The sequence below is a fragment of the Pseudonaja textilis genome, chromosome 2 (genome assembly GCF_049901715.1).
Source record: "Pseudonaja textilis isolate UNSWEBS1 chromosome 2, rPseTex1.2, whole genome shotgun sequence".
NCBI lineage: Eukaryota > Metazoa > Chordata > Lepidosauria > Squamata > Elapidae > Pseudonaja > Pseudonaja textilis.
The window spans coordinates 218413272-218419271 of record NC_141991.1 but is presented as its reverse complement, the minus strand read 5'-3'; positions in this window follow the sequence as shown (position 1 = coordinate 218419271).

The window sequence follows — 6000 nt, the reverse complement described above, 5'->3', positions numbered from 1 at the left end:
TTGGACTGCTGTATTTAAGACTGAATAAATAATTGTGTTAGCTACAAGAAAGATTTGAAAAGAAATGCAATTTCACAGAGGAAATTATATATGGATGGTATCCCTAGTGTGACTACATCTGAGGTTGAAAATGTTTCTCCCAAGTGATTCATTGATCTTGTGTATTCATTTGATCCAGTTGTGGCTTTTTCTGCCTTATGTTGGATCTCAAAAGCTGTATTCATATAAGATATCTAACCATGATTCAATTAGCTATGGTCTACACATTTAACCCAGTTCTTTGTATGCATGAGACATTGAATCATAGACTAGCCAGGCAGCCTGGATGCGTTAATCATGTTGCACAAAAACTGACTGACTTGAGTGTGTTGCCTAAACGCAGCCATACATTTAAGTCAGCATGACATTTAACTCTGAGAGTTAGTAGGTCAAATCAATTTTCATTTATAAGGGATTGCTGATACCTAATACAATACATTATTGAAAGAGTAGACAGCACGTACATTTTAATAAATAATTTTTTAAATAAATGTTCAGCCTAAGTTTGATATGTGGACTTTAAAGCAAATGCCATTTGTAGTTTAACAGCAAAATATACTTAATAAAACCATAGTCTAAAGTGCTATTCATACTCAGCTAAAATGTTGCTAGGAAAAAAAAGGTTTTCTTTAATTTATTCCTGAAGGCTTGGAAAGCAATCTGCCCACATCCAAACACTTGAATTTGCTTCATGCCCAATAATTCTATTAAACTCTAGTAAATGGATTTTGCAGCTGAAGGTCAATCTGGATGTTGCCATTCACCTACAGTGTGTCATTTTTTTGAGTCTGCATAGATAGTTGAACATAACATGCATACTGATGGCAGAAAGATCACATTTTGAACAGACCATAATGTTGGGAAATTTAAAACAAGCTTGAAACTGCTTGTTATTCTGAAAGAGTTTCTATCTGATCATCAGTAAAGGTGTGATCAATTTTTTTCTAAACCTGTGTTCAGTGCTAGAACTGGTTACAGCTGCAATCTAAAAAAGTACTTTCTACAGCCCAATAACAATAACAAGTGGTAGTACCCTTTGCTTGCATTCTATATTCCTTGGTTTATTGTAGCGCTCTGCTTCACTATTAAACTATATTAAACATTGAGATTGTCTGACTATTTCCGCCTTATCCAGTTATAATAGAAACATATTACCTGTCCATTAAAGGGAAAACACCAGTGATGGAATGCTACCGATAGCTCTGAAGAGCAGCAGAAACAGAACTGGTTCTGTGTCTGCTGCTGTTACCTGACCTTTATTTCCTGCTTTTTCAACCTTAGCTGCTTTGTGCAGCACAACTGAGGTTGAAAAACCAGTGAAAAAGTGGTTTTCCAAACGCTGCGCATCCGTGCGCAGTGCTTATCAGCAGTCCAGGCAGCACAGCTTTAGATGTATTCAGGGGTGGGATTCTACCAGTTCGCACCTATTCACTAGAACCAGTTGTTAACATTCTAAGCAGTTCGGAGAATCAGTTGTTAGCAGAAATTACTGGCCTAATCTTGTAAGGAAGGCAGGAAGGAAACATTTTGGTGTTGCTTACAGAAACTGCCTCTCCGTTAACCCTTATTACATTGTTGGCAGGACTAGACTTCCTGTCTCAGGAACATCTCTGGAGTTTTTGTCCCCTCCTTTGCGGGTACTTTGCTTGTGTGGAGTGACCATTCAAAGTTACAATGGCACTGAAAAAAGTGACTTATGACCATTTTTCACACTTACGACTATTGCAGCATCCCCACAGTCATGAGAGGCCAGGCAAGGAGATGTGAGTGATATTGAGTTGGCCACGCCCAGCTAATAACATGACCCACCAAGCCAAGCCCACCATCTTAGCCACGCCCACAGAACTGGTTGTTAAAAAATTTGAATCCCACTCCTGGGTGTATTATCACTGCGTGCAAAATGTAATCACCAACTGGTACTAACACCGGTTGAATCCCACCCCTGGAAAACACGTATGGGAGTGAAGCACACTTCTGAGATTCAATATTCAATAGGAAAGCCTTTTAACTGAGCATCAGTTTTGATTAGCACTTGAATTTTGAACACACCACAAAGGTAGTTATATTGTCCTGCAGTGGATTCATCCTGATTAGATAGATCAAGGTAGGACATCCCAAGAGACCTTTATGGCCTAGAGCAAAAAGCAAAAGCATATTTCCTGTCTCCATATGACCAGAGTGCAAGTTAATTAAAAAAAAATATTGCTGATGAAATAGCAGCACCCTAGAGGCAATTTTGAGGGATGTGTAGGATGTACTTCTGCAGCAGAAATAATTCAGATGGGACAGCTCCTGGTATCTTCTAGCATTTGAGCCTGAGGTAGTTGCTTTACTCTGTCAAAAGCTGACAGTATTGAACATGGGATAGTGTTTCAAAGATCCCTTCTTACTTATTTTCTTTATTAGATGTATATCCTGCTTTTATTAGGCACAACTCAAAGCAGTGCACATAATGTTCCCTGCTCCTGTTTTCCCCAAAGCAACACACTTTTGAGATGAATTAAACAGACAGTGTGATTGATGAAAGACACCAGACAGCTTTCAGGCCAAGGGAGGACTAGAACTCACGGTCTCTAGGTTTTCAGCCCAGCATCTTAACCAATCACCAAGCCAACTCTCACTATAATTCTTGAGAACTAAAAGTTTGTAGGAAAACAACCACTAGTTCTCTTAAGACGACAACTCTTGCCAGTTCGATCATGATTCAACAAGACAAGGATAACTGGTGGCCAATAAACCTTTTGATTACAAGAGGACCTGGAGCAGAGGGGGATGGATGGGTGTTTCCTAAAATCTCAATTGTTGTTCTACATCTACACATAACATTTCCATTAATATTATTCAATTTTTAAAGAATATTTAATTTCACAATGTTTTATATCTCTCCTGCCTAGCTGCCTAGTTGAATCTGGAAGGATGGGAGCAAGGATTGCTTGATTCACGTTATAGAACATTTTGAAATCATAATGTTGCCCTGACAGTATAAGTCCCAATATGATTCCAATTTTCAAGAGTGATTGTGTTACATTATCTTTAGTGGCCTGATCTTAAAGTCAAATGGGTTCTTATTTAAACATGTCTAAAAGCTTTCATAGAGAGTTATTAAACTTTTAATCTGAATATTTTGTTCTTCCTGTTTAGATGTAAATATCTCACTTAACACCAAAAAATTTGGGCTCAATTGTGGTCATAAGTCGAAGACTACCTGTATTTGGAAGCCATAGGATGGCTTTGATGTTATTTTGGCTTCAAATACTTGTAGATCTTCAAGTACATAATTACCTCCCAGTGCAAAAAAAAAAAATGTATAGCAGCAATAATAATAATAATATGGCAGCTACACTTCTTCTGACCTGTCTATATCAAATCTTTCACCATTCAAATTTATTCATTTTATTCATCTTTATTATTCATCTTACTGTGGTTCGTTTGTTTTTTGCAATTTTTGCTGATAAGGGAAGGCTTATCAGAGGATATACTCCTTTGAGTATATTAGCAAGTTTTGCTCATGTTTTCCAGCTTTTTAATATTCTTCCTGAGGTATGATTAAAAGAACTCTATGCAGTATTTCTGATATGGTCCCATTATAAAGATCCTAAACAAAGAACTCAACTCTTAAAAGATAGTAACATATAGTTGCCTTTTATCAGCTACAGTCTTAAGTCCCCTTTTCTGTTGGTTGATATTAGTTAATATAATGATATAATGATAATGTTATATATCATTGTGTACACACACAAAAAATTTGTCTCTGGTTGTGTGCATGTCTGTGTTTGTGGGTGTGTGGTTATGAGCATGACTATTGTTCTAAGATAAAGTAAATATGAAATTGAGGCTTGCTTTACTGTGATGTAACTGTCCTTGCAAACTTTTTGGCCTTCCTGAATGACATTGAATTTTGACAGCTGGTATTTGCTGCCTTTCAACATGTGAAATGCCATCATGGTTAGCAATTATTCACTTGGTTTCCTTGCAGCATACAAATGTCATTTTTTCTTGTTTTTCCTTTTTCTTCCTGGGTAGCTTGCTCAAAATATATTCCCTTGTACTTTTTACATCTTCAGCTGTTGACACTAGGCACTGGAGTGGCAGAATTATATTGTGCCCCCTTTTCTATCCCAAAATGAACACCCTTCACTGTGATGTTTGCTTTTTATGATGTCAACAGGTTACGTTACATTAGTGAAGGCCAAGGATAAAATTAAACCGAGAAAACTTTAAGTCATTTAGTCAAATTCAGCATTCTGGAATAATCCCATAATAATTATTGTTACCTCTGATCAGAAATGTCACCATATTTAGAAAGACATATGACCTATGGCCGGGGTGTCAAACTCGCATTGTCACGGTGGTGTCACATGACATATCAGGACTCCCCCACCTTTGCTAAACTGGGAGGGGGTGGGACCAGCACATGACACATCTGGCCCGCAGGCCATGAGTTTGACACTCCTGAACTACGGAAACAAAACAACTTCTACAAGATTTTTTTTTTTTAAAAAAAAGACAACACAGTGTCTTAAGCCCAGAGTTAGGGTCCTTGTTTCAACTTGCAAGATCTATATTTTGTATCACCAATAAAGAGAGGGGACTCCAATAATGAAGCTAATTCTTGCACTGTGATGAGGTCATTTTTGTCACTGAAGGAAGTTGTTTCAGGAATCAGAGATGGCTTGCCGTTTCAGATGGAATGTGACCCGAGCAGCTTTTTCTTTGACAGGATTTCTGCTTTGGGCAATAAAATGGAGAGTTTACTTGTTTTAAGAATAACTCCCTCATATTAAAAAGGTCCTGTTTCAGAATCTGCTGCTTTTGTAAACTCTGAAACAGCTATGAAGTAAGCAATAGGATTTAGAAAGTTATATTTGCCTTCTTGCCCTTTGCATAACAGAAGGCATCTATTTCCTCTTCAGCTGAGTAAAATAACAAGAAAGAAATGATGCAGTATTTCCAAATTAAAACGAATAGCTACAGTTTGATCTTCCTTTCCCGAACTAGACATACCTTGTAAAAATCAAGCTAGTGTTATTCACCCCCCCTCCACTCACCCTCATCTCCTCCTGCTCTGTTATGTGGAGATTTGCTATCATCTAAAAAAAAATAAATCAGGAAAAATATTCTAGTAGTCCAAGTCTTATATAACTATCGGGGGTGGGGTGGGGAACAATCCTGATTTCCCTAGGCCAGAGGTTTTCCACAATTTTTCAAACTGGAAGACATCTTAGTCTAAGTTAGTTTTAAATTCCAGAAGCCAGATCAAAAGGCAAAAGTAGAAAATTGGCTGTGTCTAAGTGACCTTTTTCTCCCACTTAGTTTGTCACTGAATCATGACTGTTATGTCCTGAGAACTATAGGAGTTCTCACTCAGGTCCACTCACTTTGAGTGGGCGTTCTTTCCCCTTTCCTCATTGGTTGGTTCTCCCCAGCAGCCAGCTATAAAAGCAGGCTGCGGGGTCCAACCAGTCGCTGATTGCTGCGAGCCAGTTCCAGGCTTGGCAAGCACGGTCAGCCCTTTATTATTTAATAAAGTATTGTTGCACTCATGCTCTGGTTCAGCCTCTCATTGCTCAAACTTAACACTGGTGACGAGGGTGGGATGGCTACCAGTAGCACCATGCAACCGCTGAGTCACTAGCCGCCAATCCGCAGCCCAGAGAGAGCGATCGGACGGCGATAAGGGAACGCTGATCCGCAGCCAGAGAGAGCGGTCAGCCAACAAAAAGAGCAAACAAAAAGAGCAAACGCTGATCCGCAGCCAGAGAGAGCGGTCAGAATCGAAAGTTAGAAGCGTCTGTAGCTGCTTGTTAGCCCAGCTACAGGGAAAGTGAAGCGCTGCGAGCCGCAGCCGCTCTGTATCAGGCGCGAAATTCAAACGGTTGTCATTTGAATTTCAAACCATAAAGGTACAGCACAGCACTGTAGCCAGTCACTGACGCCCACTCAGGCGCGAATCCAAACGCC